The sequence below is a fragment of the Saccopteryx leptura genome, chromosome 3 (genome assembly GCF_036850995.1).
Source record: "Saccopteryx leptura isolate mSacLep1 chromosome 3, mSacLep1_pri_phased_curated, whole genome shotgun sequence".
NCBI lineage: Eukaryota > Metazoa > Chordata > Mammalia > Chiroptera > Emballonuridae > Saccopteryx > Saccopteryx leptura.
In genome coordinates this window covers 166037335-166057495 of record NC_089505.1, presented here as the reverse complement: position 1 = coordinate 166057495, position 20161 = coordinate 166037335, and the positions used below count along the sequence as shown (strand labels likewise).

General features: G+C 45.4%; 1 protein-coding gene across 1 annotated transcript in view; it reads right to left on the bottom strand.

Annotated features, from left to right (window-relative positions):
• Positions 1–3022, bottom strand: part of BCAR3 (BCAR3 adaptor protein, NSP family member) — a 125421-nt gene extending 122399 nt beyond the window's left edge. The window contains exon 1 of the mRNA XM_066376749.1: positions 2797–3022. The gene's annotated coding sequence lies outside the window, so the exon portion shown is untranslated. The remainder of the gene's footprint in view (positions 1–2796) is intronic.
• Positions 3023–20161: the final 17139 nt, after the last annotated feature.

Below are 20161 nucleotides of genomic sequence, written 5' to 3'. Positions count from 1 at the left end.
GGTAACTGCACTATATAGGTATACTCTTTTTAATATTCTATACTGTATTTTTACTGTATCTTTCCTGTGTTTAGATATGCTTAGATACATAAATAGTTACCATTGTGTTACAGTTGCCTACAGTATTCAGTACACTAACATGCTGTACAGCTTTGTAGCCTAGGAACAGTAGGTTACCCAGTAGTTTTCAACCCCTGGTCTACAGACTTGCAGTTGAAAACCACTGGGCTATACCATATAGCCAAGGTATATATAGTAGGCTGCTATACCATATAGATTTGTGTAAGTGCATTATATGATGTTCCTACGATGATGAACTAACTCACCTTAACACCACATTTCCCAGAACGAATCCCTGTCTTTAAGTAGTGTGTGACTGTGCAAAGGTCAAAGATTCTATGTCTTGATGTGAAAATGAGACCCATGTGAATGTTCAAAGAGCTGAAGTCTCAGTGGGACAAGAGCAAGCCTGACAAGCTCACAACCTATGTGCTGCCATCCAGTCTCTGCGGCTGTGCTTTTGAAATGCTTGTGAATAATAAATAGCCTGACTCACTTGCTTTACCAAGATATGTCAAAGAAACTGATGATCAGATGAAAGTCAAAGCAGAGATAAGTGGTCCTCCTACTTGGACTTTTCTATTTTCTTTCTGATATGAAATAGTTTCAAGTCAAACTCATAGACGGTCATCTGATATGGGCTTTAAGAACTTACTATAATATTCTAAACTCTGGAAATGTAACTGCCTCCACTGCCCCCATTACAACCTTGGTAAAGAATTTACAAATTAGACACATACTTTTATATCTTCTGTGCAGAATCAGACAGGGAGAGGAGATTCAACAACCTCACACATGAAATCAGCTTATCCACTTAAAATGAAGTTTTGCTTGGGTTTAAAAATTAAAAGTATCCCTCCTGACCAGGTGTTGGCACAGTGGATAGGGCATCAGGCTGGGACACAGAGGACCCACGTTTGAAGCCCCAGGGTCTCCAGCTTGAGCATGAGCTCACCGGCTTGAGCATAGGGTCAATGGCTTGAGTGTGAGATCATAGACATGACCCCAAGGTCGCTGGCTTGAAGCCCAAGGTCCCTGGCTTGAGCCCAAGGTCGCTGGCTTGAGCAAGGGGTCACTAGCTCTGCTGTAGCCCCCCCCCCCCCATCAAAGCACATATGAGAAAGCAATCAATGAACAACTAAGGTGCCATAATGAAGAACTGATGCTTCTCATCTCTGTCCTTCCTGTCTGTCTGTCCCTATCTCTCTCTCTCTCTCTCTCTCTCTCTCTCTCTCTCTCTCTCTCTCACACACACACACACACACACACACACACACACACAGTATCCCTTTATTTTTTAAGTAAACTTAATGAAGTCTAGCCAAATGATTAAAGTATGAATAATTCTTCCATGGATTGTACTTCAAGCACCACAGCACAGGATTTACACGATAAGGTTCTTAAGATAAAATCCATTGGACAAGCAGTCCTTTCCATATGAATCCGGGGAGATGGAGATCTTGGTTAGTCATCCTGGAAATGTCAGACTCAGCAGCAGTTGAGAGAAAGCTGAAGTGGGGGTTGGGGGAGGGAGCCTTTGGCATGGCAAACTGTTTACGTTATATTCTATGCGTCCCCTTGCACACCGTGCAACCATGTAGTCTGTGGCTTCCCGGTATGTAGGTACTGGGCAGCTCCTTTGCGCTTCGGACCCCCAGTCAACTGAGCCCCGCCCCCAGCCCCAAGGCCTCCCCTTCTTCCCGGATCTCGCCCCAGTCCTTGGCAACACGCAGGGAGATTATCCACTTTCAGAGTGACCTTCCCTCCTCCAATGTATTTTCTTTGGAGAGATCTGCGTAGCCTTGGAAGATAAGAGTCAAGGTTTAAACGAATCTCTGAATGCTTGGCTCATTTTCTCTCTCAGCTAGTGGCATTACGCGAAAGCAGACACCAAGTTAAGCAACCAGTCTTTTCCCTTCGCACCTTGCTTCAAGTGAGTTAACACCAAACAGAATTTTCTACCCCTCAAAGCCCCAGCCACGACTGGCCGTGATCCCCACGGAACACGCCGCCTCTCGAGCTGTTCCGGAGCTCACTCGAGCTCTCCCGGACGAGTGTCTACACCTGATCAAACTTATAATGTGGTGGCAGCCTGCGCCGGCGAGGGAAGACGGTCTGAGATCGGAACCTCCTCCCCTCCCCTCTCCGACGCCGAGGGAGAGACACAACCAACTATTCATTCTTTCTCAACAAAGGGAGAGAGGGAGGGAGATGTTGTCAACAGTTACAAGGCAGGCTCCTTCGCTTTCTTTGCAAACTTTTCAAGAGATTAGGGGAGAAACTCGCCTCCTCCGAGCCCCGGGCTCCCAGTAGAGCCCCTTTGTCCCCGCGTCCCCGGACCCCTGCCGGCCTTGGGGCTGAGAGGGACGGGACGGGACAGGACGGGGACGGGCTGCTGGCTGAGCTACAGGGGTTCAGGAGAGGCCAGCGCCCGGGAAGATGCCGTTCAAGATGCCCGCCGCAAGTCGGCGGGCGCCTCCCCGCGGACCACGTTTTGGGGAATCACAGCCGCTTCCGAGGCCCCCGAGGGCGCAAGTCCCGTCCCAACTTCAGCCACTCCCGACCCCAAACGCCAACTCAGCTGGGTGACTGGGGGGTGGGGTGGGAGCGCCGGCTCTATTTTCTCCGCAGCCTAAACTTCATCCAACAAACTTCCCAGCCGGTCCCCGTTGGGAGAGAGAAGCCGAGGCTCCCCGGGAGGAGCAGCACCCCGGGGGGCGCGCGGCAGAAACTCACCTCCCCGCGTGGAACTCGGCGAACGGGTCTCCCGCAGAAGCTCAGAGGCTCCGCACCGCGGGCTCCGTGTCTCGGCTGCACCCCGAGCAAGGGCCGCTCATAGTCCGCGGGGTGGCCGCCGAGAAGCCCGCGCGCTGCTCGCTGTGCGCCAGGCGCTCGCACTCGGCGCGCCAGCTCCGGCCGCGGCAGCTGCTGGAGCGGCTCTGAGCCGGCGGCGCGCACTCCAGCCCTCAACTGCTGATTTGATTCACGGCCACACCCCGGCGAGCCGATCCACTTGGCCTGGCACCTGGCGGAACCCCCTGCGACATTTACATGCGCTGACCTCTCCCTTGCACTCCTCTACCCCGATTTTAGAGTTTAGTTCTCATATTTCCCGGAGAAGACAATACTCAAATGTAGGTAGACCACTTCCTCACTGTACCCCTCTTGTAGAAACAACCCCGCCTAATTTACTCCTCCCCTTCCCCGTGTTATTTAATTATCCAGCAGATCTGCTTTGTTCGACTGCAGACACCTGGCTGGCTTTTAGTTTAAAGGCTTTGATGGGATAAAAATCCAGGTAACCACAAATAAACCATGAGAAGAGGCAAATCCATCACATCCTCCTCAATGTATTGAAAGCAAAGTGGGAGGCACAAGTGGCCCTTCAGTACTGGATGGCTTGGTGGGGTGAAAAATTAGAGACTTTTACAGAGCCCTGCAGGAGGGCTTACATATCAGACATCAACACCAACTAGGAAGCTATAGAAACAGTAATTGGCAACAAGGATATATGAACTGAGCAATAGAATAGAGAGTTCAAAATCAGATCTACATATATGGTCCTTGATTTATATCAAAGATGCTGCTTGATGCATTGGGAAGGGATGGTCTGTTTTTTCAATAAATGATGCTGGATTGACTGAACACCTACATGGGGAAAAAAGAAGAACTTTGACCCCTACCTCATACCATGTCAAAAAATCAATTCCAGATGAATTTCAAACCTACCTGTAAAGAGGGACAAATATATGGTGACAGAAAATGATTTGACTTTGGGTGATGGGTACACAACACAACAGTTCAAATGCTCTAGAAATGTTTACGTAAAACCCGTGTACTCTTATTGATCAATGTCACCCCATTAAATTTAATTTTTAAAAAACCACACAGTACTAAAAAAAGAAGTAGAAAATGGCTTGTCACTTAAGGAGATGTGTGTAGGCCAGTCATTTGCAAAATAAAGGTAATACTTTTTAAAAATCTATGTGTAAAAAGTAAAACAAAACTATTCAAAGTTAATATCAAAAAATATCTTCATGACCTTGAGGTAGGCAAAGACTTTTTAAGCACATATAGTACCACCTCTAAAAAAAATCTGATCAAAACAACATTAAGACCTCCTGCCCATCAAAAGACATCATCAGTAAAAAGCCACAGAGTGAGAAAAAATAATTGCAATACATATACATAAAAAAGGACTTGCATGCAGAATATAGAAAGAACATTTACAAGTCAGCAAAAAGAAGGCAGAAAATCCAATTAAAAATAGGCAGAATATTTCAACAGACATTTCTCAAGAGGGGATAGGCTTTTCTCAAAAAAGGCAACAAACATATGAAAAGGTTCTCAATTATTGATCACTCAGAAGTACAAATTGAAGTTACAATGTGATACACTTCACACTCACCAGAATGGCTAAAATTAGAGATTCTATGTAACACTTTAGAAACTTGTTTAGGCCCTGGCCGAGTAGCTCAGTTGGTTAGAACATTGATATGCCAGGGTTGCAGGTTGGATCCCCAGTTGGGGCACATACAAGAATCAACCAATAAATGCATAAATAAGTGGAACAACAAATCAATGTTTCTCTCTCTCTCTCTCTCTCTCTCTCTCAAATCAATCAATAACAAAAATTTTAGAAACCTGTTTAGTATTACATACTAAGCTAAATTAACTTGTAACCTGTGACTTTGTAATAGCAACGTCATCCCTAGGTATATACCCAATAGAGATGTATACATATATTTTCCAAAAGACATGTTAAAAAATATTTATAGAATCTCTCTTTATAGCAGTCCCAAAGAAACAACCCAATCTACAGAAAAGAAATAAACTGTGTGGTAATGAGAATGAATGAATTACATCTATATAATGTTGAGTGAGAGAAGCTGGACACAAACAGGTACATATCTATGATATGAAAGGTGCAGATAGGGATTATCTTGAGGGGTGGGTGGTAGTGGGAAGGGAACCCAGAGGGGATTCTAGGTGCTGGTACTACAGGTGTACCTCATAGAGATTCTGGTTTTGGTTCCAGACCACCACAATGAAGTTAGTATCACAATACAGTAAGCTGTAATCTTTTTACGGGGGAGGGTCTTGCTTTCAATTTTTAAAAAACAAAAATGCCACATCTGTGAAGCACAATAAAATGAAGTGCAGTCAAACGAAGTCTGCCTCGTTCTATTTCTTGATCCAGGTGCTGGCTACACAGAAGAGTCCTATTTTATAAAAATAAACTGTCTGTCACTTTATAAAAAATTAACTGGTTTGTGCAATGCTCTGCATGTATGTTTTACTCCAATAGAAATGTTTTTAAAACTGTGCCATGTTGGGAATATTTTATCATTTACATCTCCCTGAGAAGCTATTGGCAAGTCGGTATGATTCTAAGGGCAGCATTCCTTAGAATGAGTTTCTGCATTTTTCTTAGGGGTATTTTTATAGCTTTGTTTTTATCTTCCCTACCTCATTAGAAGCACAAACTTTTTATTTTTTGTTGGAGTTTTCACAAAGTGCTTAGTGCAATAAATGTCAAACAGACCAGCTGGTGTATTTCTAAACTGCATGGTCAGAAATGCATTGACTGACTTTCTGCTGCTCTAGAGCGTCACTGATAACAGTGGTAAAACTTATTTTGGTTGTTCTTGATTTTCAAAATTTCCTGATGCACCTACTGCATGGTGCATCATGGAAGGTAGCAATAAAGAAAGACCAAAAGACAACTCATACCCAGAGAGACCTTAGGCAAATAAATCACTGTTTCTCACAGTCCCTCCATTTTCTCTGGAATGAGAGGGTGAATGCATGTGAGAGGGCAAGAAAATAATGGCTGTGAAAGTGTCTAGCATATAGCAGTTACTATTGACTGTTACTGGAATTGATGACACATTGTATCATTTGTCTTTACAATACCCCATGAGATAAGAAGCATCTTTATGGCCATTTATGTGGGAGGAAACAGGTTCAGAAAGTTTAAGTAACTTCAACCATAAATTTATTCAACATATATTTGTTGCATGCCTACTATGTGCCAAGACCTATAGCTAATGAGAAGCAGTCAGAATTTGAGTCAGATATTTTTTACTTCAAGTTTAGAATCAGATATTTTTTGTTTGTTTTTATTTTTTTATTTTTAGTGAGAAGAAGGGAGGCAGAGACAGACTCCCACATGTGCCCTGACTGAGATCCACCCAGCAAGCCTACTAGGGGGTGATGCTCTGCCCATCTGGGGCCCTTTCTCCATTGCACCCAGATCCATTTTTTAGTGTCTGAGGTAGAGGCCATGATGCCATCCTCAGTGCCCAGGGCCAACTCGCTCTAATCAAGCCATGAGTGCAGGAGCAGAGAAGACAGAAAGAAAGAAGCGAGAGGGGGAGAGGGGGGGAGGGAGAGAGGAAGGAGAGGGGGAGAGGGGAAGAAGCAGATGGGTGCCTCTCCTGTGTGCCCTTTCTGGGAATTGGACCCAGGACATCCACATGCCAAGTTGACGCCCTACCAATAAGCCAAACAGCCCAGAGATTAGAATCAGGTATTTGAACTTCAAGTTCAATGGTCTTTTTAGCACACAACTACTTTCACATTTGTATCCCCAGTGCCTAGGACATAGTAGGTGTTCAAGACATTAATAGGGATATTTTAATATACCCCATTTGATTAGGGAATATTCACCTGGTTCACAAATTGAAATATAAATGTAATGGTATAACAGTAAAAAGTCCTCCTCATAAGTCTGTTTCCCATCTTCCCAGTCCTCTTCCCACTGTAGGTAATAACTGCTATTAATATTGAGTATGCCTAGCAGAGTGTTTCTAAGAGTATGTGTGTTAACTGCCCACCCATACACAAAAAGTAATACACTATACCTACAGTTCTATACTTTGCTTGTTTTCCCACTAAACAGTATACCTTGAAGATTTTCTCGTATTAAATGAATGGTATTCCTTTGAAGAGATGTACCATAGTTTATTCAATCAATGTCCTATTGATGGACATTTAAGTTGTTTTCAGTCCTTTCCAACTACAGACAACACTGAAGTGAGTAATCTTGTAGATATGTCATTGACATGTGCAAGTTTATCTGTACAATAAATTTTCAGAGGCAAAAGTGCTGAGTCAAAGGGTATATATGTTTGAAATTTTGGTATGTACTGCTCAGTTACCTTCTATAGGAATTGTAACAATTTATACTCCCCAGCAATATAAGAAAATGCCTATTTCCCCACATTCTGGCCAGAATCTATTATGAAACTTTTGGTTTTTTGTCAACCTGATAAGTAAAATGAATTTTAGTGCAATTTTAATTTTTATTTTTTTTATAATAAGTGAGGCCATTTCTTATAATAGTGTTTAGTAGCCATTTGCTTTTCCTTTTTGGAATTTGTACTTCCATTTTTCTCCACTTTTATGTTTTTATATCAATTTTTTAGGACCTCCTTCTAAATTAGGAAGCTCAGCTCTTTGTGGTTTGAGCTGCAGATATTTTTCCCATGACACTATTAAAGAGATGACCTATGCAAAGCTCTGTTGTTTTAGGAAGCTCATGCTGGAAGCCATGTAGAATGAACTAGAGAAGTGAGAACCAAGGCAGGACACTGATTATAAGACCATGGCAATTGTCACATGACAAGGGTTTTGACTAGTTGGTGACAGTGGGAATGGAAGGACCAAAATAACCAGGTTACCATCAAGGACTAATTGGCAAGAGTTAATAATTAGCAATGATAACAATGTCAATAACAGTAGCTATAATTCATTTAGAAGTAACAACAAGCTATATATTATGTTATGTGCTTTATAAGCTTTAAGCCAGAAGCTGGTACTATTATTGCTCTCACTTCACAAATGAGAAAAGTGAGCTTTAGCAGTTAAGGGACTTGCCCAATTTCACTCTAGATATAAGTGTCAGGACAAAAGCTAACCCAAGTCTCTTTGACCCCAGCTGCCTGGCAGGGAAGGAAAATGATCAAAGGTCTGCAGTCTAAGAGTCTGAGTAATGCTGGCTTGATGACAGACCTGGGAGCCAGGGAACAGCTGCCTCTCACTGGAACGAGAGCAACAGAGCTCTCTTTTAGGTACATTGAGCATTTTTCAAAGCCTTTCATGTATATGATTATCCTTTCTATAATGTATCTATGAGTCTAAGGAAATGGTATATCCCCATTTTACTGATGAGAAGACTGAGGCATTCTGAAATTAAATAACCAATACCAGCTTAGAAGTTCTGTTCTATGGGAAATCTTCCCTGAAACCCAGAACAGGTCACATACTTCAGTTACATGTGCCTTACAGCCTCCTTTCCTTCCTGGAATTTGTCACAGTTCATAATTACACATTTGTATCTGTTATTTCTGTTTAATATCTGTTGCTCTATACAAAATCTATGTCTGATTTTGCTTTTGTTTTGTTCCTAGTTTGGGGCCTGGCATATTATTGGCAGCCAGTACATATTGAATGAGTGAATGAATGAATGAATGAATGATGAACTACAGGCTTGTAGATCCTTTGTCTTTTTATCATTTTTTTTTATCCCAGAGCTCCCTTTAGGCTAAATACAATGCCATGGATGTGGGCTTATAAACAATTTACAAATTCAAATCTCTTCAAATCTACAGCCAGTTTTCACATTAATGTTTAAACAGCAAAACCCTGGGCTGCTTCAGGCAAAGGGACATATGAAAGGACAATGTAACCAGTGATACAGAGGTGATGACTTTAAGGCAGTTCAAGAGACTTTGTCTGCCTCGTGTTGATCCCCTTCTGCCACAAAGCAATTTGTTGTGTCCTACCCCATAACATCACTAGTTAACAGGCAGCTGGGGCAGGCACTGGGCAAAATGCACTTTAAGGGAGAAAAACTTTTCAAATTCCAGGTTTACCCAGATCTAAATGATAACAAGTAAGGAACAACAGATGTTTAAGCTATTTCTATAAAGACAAAACAGAAAGTCTGAACTTGAACAATTGCTGATAGAGAGACTGAGAATTCCCTGAAGTCAGTATGTACTAAACCACTGATATAAGGAGCTGGCAACTCTGATATGGACCATAGCAGCAAATGTTGCAGTATTTTGGGGAGCCTTACTCTTCAGGTGCCAGCCCTGGAAAGATCTAGCCATGGACTTGGTCACAGGAATACCCAGTCTACCAACCAATCAGGGAAGTCAACCCAACTTCCTAAAGACCTGTATGATGGCTGAAAAACTCACTGACATATCAGCTAGCAAAGTCATTGTAGGAGGGCTCTGGTTGGATAGATCCTCAATAAATATTTACCGAATGAATGAATGAGTGAGTGAAAAAAAGATGGAGTTCTTGACAACAGAGGCTCACTTTCTATATAAGGTGCACTTCAACCTGATGGTCTACATCTGAACAACCTGTTTCAGGACTTGCTTTTATCACCAAACGCTGGACCCTTGTTCTCTGGTTACTTACTACCTTAACCTGATGACCAGATATGCATTATTCAACACCTAGAAGGAAATACTCCAAAATGTCTCTGGATAGTTATGGAATTATATAATATTTTCATTTCTTTATTTACAAAGTTATTTTACTTATTTTCAGTAAACATGTGTTATTTTATTAGTAAAAATGTCACTTAAAAACCAAATTCACCAAGGCCCTACCATTTGGAAAGCATCACTAGCCCAAGGAGATAGGAAGGCGAGTATGTCACCAGGAACTCACATTCTTGTGGAGAGTGTGGCACAGATGCAAGGTGAGAGGAGGCTGGCTGCAGCAGGGGTCGCCTGTGCTGTGGCAACGCAGAGAAAGGAGAGATTCAAGTGTCGGGGACAGACTACCACTGCAGGTGAAAATAAAGGAGAGGGAGGAAATTTAGAAAATAAATGTTCTACTATGGAAATGAAGAGAGAGAAAACAAACACGTGCAAAACTGGTGCAATGGCCACCTGCTGCCATCTTGAGTTATGACAGGAAAGAGATCAGTGTGGATGCTGCAGGCTGTCCCAGTGGCAGGTAGCGGGAACCGTGGCCACTCTGTTCTAGGGCAGAAGGAACCTGGACAGTTGAAGGGAAAAAAGGGAGCATGAACCTCACCAGTGGTGGCTCAGTGGATGGAGGTCCATCCAGAGTGCTGAGGTCACCAGTTAGAGACCCAAGGTTGTCAGCTCCATCCTTGGGTCCCCCGCGTGAGCCCAAGATTGCCAGTTTGATCCCTGGTCAAGGCACTTATGCGAAGCAATCAATAGATGCACAACTACGTGGAACAAGAAGTTGATCTTCTCTCTCTCTTCCTTCCTCTACATAAATTTAAAGACGAGGGGGTGGCATGAAGCCTACCAGCTCCCTTACACAGAAGAGGGCAGAATGCCAGGAAAGTCTAACTTCCTCGGATGTACTCATTCAGTCTTTAAGACCAAAGTTGGCTTTCCAGACATGCAGACTTCAGGCTAAGACAGCAATTTTCAACCAGTGTGCCACAAGAATCTTTGAATTGTCTTTTTTTTTTTTTTTTTTTTTTTTTTATTATTATTTATTCATTTTAGAGAGGGAGGGAGAGAGAGAGAGAGAGAGAGAGAGAGAGGAGAGAGAGACAGGGGGGAGGAGCTGGAAGCATCAACTCCCATATGTGCCTTGACCAGGCAAGCCCAGGTTTTGAACCGGCGACCTCAGCATTCCCAGGTCGATGCTTTATCCACTGCGCCACCACAGGTCAGGCCCACAAGAATCTTTAAAATATGCAATACCTGACTATTTAGCCAGGGGCACTGACCTCTTTTTCCCTTAGATTGTCAGTTTAAAAAATGACAACAGCCAACACAACAATAGCCGTTTGGTGTAAATGAATCAAAATGATACTTTTTTTTTCATCAGATCGGCAAAAAAAAAATTTTTTTTTTGGTGTGCTGCAGAATTTTAGTAATTAGTGTATGTGTACTATGAGATGCAAAAGGTTGAAAATTGCTGGTCTAAGAGAATGGTTTGTGAGCTGTGGGTAGGACTTACCTACCATCTTATAATCTCCCTAGCAGTGTTATCACAACTTCCATCATTAGCTGCTCATTCCTTTGTATAGCCCCCCCCCCCCTTTGTAAATACAATGATCATCCTTAATGGATGACCAAATAGAACATTTGCTCTGAATGTGCCCTTTGCCCAGCAACTCCACTTCTGGAAATCTGTCCTACAAAAACATTCACTCACATGTACACACTAAGATACTTGTGGAAGCATTGTTCGCAGTTTTAAAAAGTATTTCTCTGCAGCCCTGGCCGGTTGGCTCAGCGGTAGAGCGTCGGCCTGGCGTGCGGGGGACCCGGGTTCGATTCCCGGCCAGGGCACATAGGAGAAGCGCCCATTTGCTTCTCCACACCCACCCCCTCCTTCCTCTCTGTCTCTCTCTTCCCCTCCCGCAGCCGAGGCTCCATTGGAGCAAAGATGGCCTGGGCGCTGGGGATGGCTCCTTGGCCCTTGCCCCAGGCGCTAGAGTGGCTCTGGTCGCCGCAGAGCGACGCCCCGGAGGGGCAGAGCATCGCCCCCTGGTGGGCAGAGCGTAGCCCCTGGTGGGCATGCTGGGTGGATCCTGGTTGGGCGCATGCGGGAGTCTGTCTGACTGTCTCTCCCCGTTTCCAGCTTCAGAAAAAAGAAAAAAAAAAAGTATTTCTCTGCAGAGGGATGACTAAATTAGAGATGAGAGCACATCTGTCCTGTGGCACACACTATGTAGCTAGTAAGAATAAGGTACTGACACAGAAAGGTATCTGTGAAACATCATAAAGTGAAAAAAGCAAGTTGGCCCATCAATGTAAAAACAACAAACAGGTTTGTGGTGTGGGATTATGTGTCTACATGTTTTCATCTGAAAGAATTTTCTCCTATCAAACTGTTTGAAATGAAATTGACATGTGAGCAAGAGGGGACTTTCCTTTTTCCTTCAGGTTAATCTAAACTGTTTGAATTTTTTCCAATGAATACTGGTTGCTTTCATGATTAAAGATAATTTACATACTTCTTACTATGAACTTTATGTATATCAATTCCAACAACTTATCAAATTCCAACAACAATCCTATGAGATGGCACTATTCTTATCCTCCTTATAGATGAGGACATGGCCCCTGTCCAGGTCACACCATCATGTGGAAAGGTGCTGAGCTTTGAACCCGGGCCATTTGGCTCAGACCTTGTGCTCTTCTTAGTCATTAGGTTATAGGCCTCAGAAGATTACATCAATAAACAAATGGCACTGCTTTTAGCATCAGACACCTGTATCTGAATCTAAGGTTTTGCTGACTAGCTGCATGCTTCTTAGGAAGTGTCTTATTTGTAGGTCAGTTTTCCCTGCTGTAAAATGGAGGCTGGTAGGCACATACCTCATGAGACTGCTGTGAGAGCCACACAGAATATCTTTGGTGCCAGACACGTAGTGAGCACTTGATAAATATAAACTACTTCCTCTATTGAGATTAAATTACTAGCCCTTTAATGTATCTTACTTTAACTGACTGTTTTTGGCAGCAGCTGGTGCTTCAAGGGTAAGTAGAGAAGGAGGACTTGCAAATAAGGGGGAATTGGCTTAGACCAAGACAACAGAAAATGCTGAAGTAACACTTCACCTTGTTCACAGTTTTGTCTACAGTTAGCCCAGTAAAGTAACTAAAACTAATAGCATTTATATGAGTTTTAAAATAATTCTGTGGTAAAATATCATCACATTTTTAGAATGAGGGTATTGAGGTACAGGGTTTTGCCCAAGGTCATTGAACCAATTAAATAACAAAGTCAGGACTAAAATTTAGATTTTCCAATTTCCCATCTCACCCTCTTTTTTTGTGTTTGTTTTTTTTTTTTGTTTTTGTTTTTTTTTTTTTTTAGTAACTTAGTTACTTTTTTTTTTATTTAAGATTTTATTTAATCATTATAGAGAGAAGGGAGGGAGGAGCAGGAAGCATCAACTCCCATATGTGCCTTGACCAGGTAAGCCCAGGGTTTTGAACCGGCAACCTCAGCGTTCCAGGTTGACGCTTTACCCACTGCGCCACCACAGGTCAGGCCTCACCCTCTTTTCTACGACACCCACCACCCGAGTTGGGGTGGGGATGTCATGGTTGGGAAGAGGTGACTGCAGCCTCTCAGAAGGAAAGTGCCAGAGAGATGTGAAGAGTGTGGTACTAACAATGCCACCAGGAGAAATGTTCCATCCTTTCCTGTGCTGCTGTGTCTGAGTGAGGACGATGGCCTCCTCCACACTTTATTTAGAGCTGAACTGACTCATTGACAAGTGTGACTGGCCCTCTGCCTGTGGGGTCCGCAGAACCCAAGGTAGGATTACTCTGTCTCTTTCTCTCTAGCTGTCTGTGGTACTCATCTCTACACTGATCATCATTCTACACCGGGACACAGCCACCCTGGAGGGGACAGATGGCCTGAGCAGGCAGGTGGCTGCAGGCAGGTGGTGGAGGCTTCAGAGTGGAGCCTTGCTCATGGCTCTCAACTCAACAGTCTCTTGCCTCTGCCTCATCCTTCCTCATTTTTTACTCAAGAGCACTGGGGGTCTGGCCAGAGCCAAGGAAGGACTTTTTGTTCGTGGGGCTCCAGTTGTGCCCACCGTTTTCCAGGCTTAGTCAACTGCTGCCAGCTAGGGGTCATTACCATTCTCCAGAGAGAAGAAATGACAACCGGAAATGGATCAGAAAGACCCAGAGTTCGCAGCCTTTACTCCAACAAGACACCAACATTGTATAACACTTTCATGTGAATGCCGGGGGTGTGTGATTGCAGGGCACAAGCATGAGATGTGATCCCACAACTTTTTCTTTTAGTCAGATACCCTGTGATTGCTAAAATGTGCATAGTTATTGGAGCTGAGGTTTGTTACACTACTTTGTTGTAGGCTTGAAAAATGCCATGATGAAAAGTTAATAAAATTTTAAGTAACCCGTTGGAATGCAAATGCATGACAGTGGTATTACGACAGAGAATCTTGTATCTGCCAGTTTATTTTAAAAATAAATTATTTCTAATTTGAGATACCGCATTAACAGTAATGAAGTTGAAACAGCAAGTTGGGCTGGGTGGGGAAATCAATTTGGCCTTTCTCTCCCTTCCCAGCACGGACACAAGTGTACACACACACACACACACACACACTCAGTTGGTGTGGGGCATTCCTCTTGAGTGGTGACCGTTTAGAATTCCTTCAAATGGCCCTGTTTATAGTACCTAGGTTACCAAGTAGTAAGAACACAGTCAGGCACCCTTAGAATTGGTATGAGTATCTACAGGAAGGCAGAACACCAAAGATTCCGTGGGAGGAAACACTGCTTAAATTGGAATAACAGCTATGTCTACCTGCACTGGACCGAGCTTTACATACATCATCTCAATTTATACTTTCAGCAACCACTAATTCACTACTTTGTTCTCCCAGAGGGGTGGAAGCTATTAAGTCCATTTTACAGAGGAAAAAAACGGAGGCAGAGGAATCAACCAGGTTCACATAGCCAAGATGTGGAGGACCCTCCACTGGATGCCCCAACTTTATACCACCCCCATGTGAACCCTGTTTCTCAGCAAGCAGGAGACTTTGGGCCAAATTGCTTGAGTGTGGCATGGAATAGCAAAGTGACTTAAAGAAGCAAGCTAGCTGGGTTAACTTGTGGCTGGCATTCAATAGTTATTTGTGAACCGGACTTTTGAAGGGAGTTTCAGACACGGGTTGGAGGTGGGTGGGCGTCTCCGGTGGGTTGGAAACCACAGGCTGGGCCTCCATGAACACTGAATTTCCCCTGTGTCAGGAAACCACACAGACAGGTTCACAGGTGTGAGCCGTGTAGTCCAACGCTGCCCAGGAGTGGTCCGGGAGTGGCAACCTTGCCATCCCTAGGGGGCTTGTCAGAAAGGCTGAACCTTCGCTCCACCTGAGACTGACTCAGAACTCGCATTTTAACAAGCCTCCCAGGTGACTCGTTCAGAGGCCCTGCCCTGGCTCAGCAGCCCTCCGGCAGGGAGTGTGCCAGTCATCATCCTCCTCTGGCCGGGAAAGAAATTCCTTTTTTCTGTTCTAGGCATCAGGGGGCTAACCCCACGTGCTGCCCTGACCTCCTTCCACTTGAAGGACCATCCGAATGGGGGTGGGAGGCAGACTGCTTGGTGTCAGCATTTCCAGGAAGTTCGAACCCCGGTGTGCTCCCCATGTGACCTCTTCTGGGTCAGGACTTATGAAGTTGAGGGCATTCGAGGAGCTCTTCCTCACAGCATGACCAGGCAGTGACAAATGCACCACATGGGAGGAAATTAGTGAATAATTCTCAAAATTCTGAAGTGAGTCATACTGGCCTTTCTTGGAGATTGTGCTCCAGAGGATTAGACTTGTGGTTTCTGTTTCTTAATTCAATGCACACTGTTAACAGACACCTAGAGTGTGTCCCCCAAATACAAGGTGCTGAGGTAGCAGGTCAGGCGATCCCTGGTCTTGAGGCACTGTATAGAGAAATAATGTTACACTGTTACCACGTTTGGTAGCAAAGGTAGAAGAAAGGACAGGTAAAGTGCTTCTGTAAACATGGATTCTAGTGATTTGTTAATTAACAATTAGGGTCAGACACTAATCAGCAGTAGCCCAGGGACCCTCAGCTCCTGTACTCCCCCCATGTCTCCCTTACTGTCCCTCTCCCGTTGGCTCTGGCCCTCCGTGCAGAGTGTAGCTGGTCGTGACCAATGGTGACTGGCCCTGCCATTTGCGCTAGCACCTATTACTGGCACAGTGTTTGCTTTACCTGTTAATCCTCATGATAGTTCCTTGAGGTATTATTTGCCCTGCTTTACAGATGAGGAAACAGAGGCTCCATGAAGTGAAGTCCTCCACAGTCACGAGTCTAGAAAGTATCAGAGGACTGGAATACAGCTCTGACAGGGATCCTAAAGCCCGGGTCTCTCCCTCCATACCTGTCTGCCTCAATCTCACCTCCCTCCTTGTGGAATTTCAGGTGAGAAACATACTCAGCTGAGAGGGAAAGTGGGTGGCAAGGTGTCTAAATCACGTCATACTGGTGGCTATCAACTCCAGTTACATGTCCATCTGGTGCCAGCTCCAGGATCCAGAGATGTTCTGCATGAATCAGTGAGGGGCGGAGAGAGGACCCCTCCCACCACCGCCACAGTCCAGGGAGGATTATCTAAGCCCATAAAGTTTGGGGGTGGTATAAAATCCTTCCTGGTAGTGCCTCCTGGCTCTGTTTGGAAACATAGATGAGGTAACTTGATAAAGCACCTCTGTGTTTGAAACTGAGACAAGTACTGGCCATTTGCTGTTGGGACCCGCCAGGATGAGAGACAGACAATGAGGGCACGGAACAATGGCAGGAAAGGAAAGCCAGGCAAGCGAAGAGTAGCAGAGGAGCTGATCCAGGCTTCACCCACCCCGCTGTTTGTAGGTGAGACGCTCCTTGGAGGGGAGAGGACCCAAGCCCAGCCCACGTGGTTCAATGCTTAGTGGTTCCAGGCTGCTATTCAGTCTTTCCCAGGATTCCAGCGTTGAGTCTGCTACTGTTCTTTCACAGTGGGGCTCTGTGGGGATTCACAGTAGAGCTCTCCTGGGGGAATCACTCAGCATCCAAAAGGTAAGCGCTCTGGGTATGGATTCTCTCTTCACCCTTTCCACAGTTCTCCTCTTACCTGGCCCAGCTCTCCCTGCTCAGGGTGTCTGCCAAACCTTTCCTTTATCCATCCTTCTCTAAACCCCTTTCTCCACCCTTGGAGGCTTACCCCTTCCTAATATCAATGTTCTCAAACTTGCCTGATCGTAACAATCACTGAGTGAACTTGACCACGCAGAAGCCCAGGCTCCTCTCCGGATTGCAGAGATCCTGGCGGAGGCCCCAAGACCTAGAGTTTAACAAGGACCCACATGTCCTTGTGATCAAACATGTTTAGGAAACCCTGGACTGTACTCCCCTGTCATCAGATACTAGTTCACCCCGGTGCCTGCTACAGTCCTCAAAGCCACCCATTCCTGTCCTGTGAAAACACCTTCAATGCGCCAGCCTCAAAGCCTCCTAGTTACACTGACCTCCCAACTCCAGAGGCCTGCGCCCATGCTCCACCTCACCTGCCCCTCCCTGGCCCCACAGGACCTGCTTCCTCTGACAGTGCACAGCAGGAGCTCGTTTCTGCCACATTCCCCTCACCGGCCCACACTCTCGCTCCCTGGCTTCTGGCCCCTGACCACTGTACTTTTATGCATCCACGTCTTCCTGGTCTATCAGGCCCTCCTGAGCTTCCTTCTTTCTCCTCTGTACCTTTGGAACCATGGTTGAATGTTTGAGCTAGCTTGTTGCCAGTCTGAAACTATATCCTTCTGCTATAATACCTCCTTGGCAGGCCTTAGATTAATTCATCCACCACCTTCTTTCCAGCTCTCAGGGAGCTGGAATCTGATCTCTCCACAGAAACCCCCACAATCTCAGGCTCACCCCATCACAAATACGTGATCTTCAACTTCATCTGCGCTCAACATCAACTAGAAGTTGAGGACATGAGGCCATGACACTTCAGCTCCCCACCCTTTCTCTACAATAGAATTGACATCATAGTCACTCCCTCTACCTGTCCCTCCAGTTGCAGAGAAGGTTTCCCTCATCTGAAACGCCTGCTTGACTTGATGCTCCCCTTTACCATCTACCACCTCATCTGTCTTCTTTCTTTCTCCCAAAGCACTGCAGCTCTCTGTGTTTTTAACCTTTTTGCTGCATTTGACACTGGTGACCACTTCCTCCTCTGTGAATCTTTCTACTCTCTTGACCTTGGAGACGCCATTTTCCTGGACTCTCCTACCTCTCCCAAAGTTTCCAGTCTGTCTTCCCCGTGGGTCCTCTTTCTCCAACAATCTTGAAAGTGGATATATCTGGGTCCTGGACTCCGCCCATTCTCCTTTCCATAATTGTAATGCAACCTGTTTCTTGAGCTTTAGTTTTTACATCCAAACAGTCTGCTAAGTGTTAAGGTTGGCATAGACAGTTCCGCATTAGCATATCCCAAACCTAACTCACTCCAAAGCCAGCTCCTCTTTCTCTTATATGTATATCAGATGCTACCTCTACACAGCTGGTTGCCTGGAAATCATCCGGGGTCCCAGTCTCTCCCTCACTGCCCCTTCCCCCATTATTACCCAGCCAGCCATTCACCAAGTCCTGGGGACCTTATGTCTAAATAGTTTTCAAATTCATGTGCCCCTCTCCTTTCCCCACTGCCACTCAGTACAGGGCCTCATACGCTCTCGCCTGGACTCCCATTGCCCCCTGGTTGGTCCCCCCAACCCCGTTCTTCTCCAAGCAGTGTTCCACTCGGCACTTGAGTGATCTTTCTAAAACTCAAGCCTCATCCCAACTCCCTATCATTGAAAGCACCTCAAGAGCTTCTTGCCACCATAGGTTGAAGTCTAAATTCCTACGGTTGGCTCCCCAAAATGCATTACTTTGTTTCACCCCTCCATGTCACTGCTCACAGTTTCTTTCCTCCTCTCTCTAAACAACTCCCACCCACCCTCTCCCTCTGCCCTGGCATTGTGCCCACCACTTTTCTCCTGGCTCTATCTGACTGGGTTAGTGCTCCTCAGAAGGGCTCCTGGAACGTCCTTTCGCTGATGTGTATAACACTTTCCACTTACCAGGTTACAGTGACAAATTTAGCTTTTGACTGTGGATAGAGAGAAAGCTTGAGGATTGTTTTATAGATTTACAGCCTCTCTCCAGCCCTAGTTGTTACCATGGTGACCAAGAGTTGCTCTTCTTCGTACTTATGGACATGTCTGAAGCCAGCTCTTCGCTCCCTCTGCCTCTCAGGGTAAAGCAGGAGGACCACCCAGGGATAAGCCCACCTCTATCTCTGCTCTTCCAAGGGAGTGGCCTCTTCTGGCAATTGGCAAAGCTACCATAAACTTGGCTTTGGACCATTCACATCTAACAGGTGGTCCAGATATTCCAGCAGCGACTGTGGGTTTAAAGAGTGAGGAGAGATGGAATCATTAAATGCCATGTTTTGCCTACCCTGACCCCTACGGGCCAGGTCACTGCTGAGGGAATGCTGTACTGGGACAGCACAGTTTCTTTCCTCCTCTCTCTAAACAACTGCACACGGGAGCAATGACACTAATCTGCATCCCTGCCCCTTTCAGGAATCCTTGGATGTCAGAGCAGGCCTTCAGGAGGGCGGTGTACCACCCAACCTGCCAGCCCTTCTGGGAGGAAAAGTGAAGTGGCTGAGACTCATTCCAGAAGCCCCAGGACTCCAGGATGAATGCTCTTGAGCAAAGTGGAGGGGCCCTGCCCTCAGCCTCTGTGGGCATTCCTCAGGTCAGCAGGGATTGACACTATTACAGAAGATGCGATAACCTTGGCCCGGACTGTGAATAATGTCAGAAAAATACTGTTAAATTGGACATTCTGGAGCCCTTCAAATGTCCTCTGTTCTGGGGGGAATGGGTCACAAAGTCCTTCAAAGGTAGGGCGAGGAAACCTAGCAGCACCAGGCTGTCTTTCGCGACCTATTGAAAGCTGGTCACGCAATGGAAAGGACTACAGTGGAGGCAGGAGCAGTGAGTTTGGAGGAGACAGCAGCAAACACAGTCTGGCCAAGACAGACCATTAAAGAAGAGAATGGAAAATAGGACCACCGTGTACAAGTTGTGCCGGCTGTTCACTGCACAAGGTTGCTCAGCTGAAGGAGCGAGTGGGTGCTGAAGTCCAGCCTGTGCACCCATTTGCTAAGCTGCATGTCCTGGGGCAGAACCGCATTTGCTTGGAGAAGGGGTGTCTGTTTGTAATTTGCAAAAAGACACCATTTGGGATTGTTGTGACATTGATGGGGAAGACGTTGGGTGATGAGAAAGCTCAGAATGCAAGAGAAACTCAGGATATGGCAGAAGATGACAAGGGTTTGGGGAGCCCCAGGGACCTTACTAGGTGGGGAATCAGAATTTCAGCCTATGCAGATGTTGCCCAGGACCATAATTGTACCCTACTCCTCCCTGCTACCCCTTTACCACCATCCCAATCCCTCCAGCCCACCACCAGTCATCCAACGCCTCCATCGCCAGAGAAAAGCAGGCTAGTATATTCATGACTCTGGTCCCAGC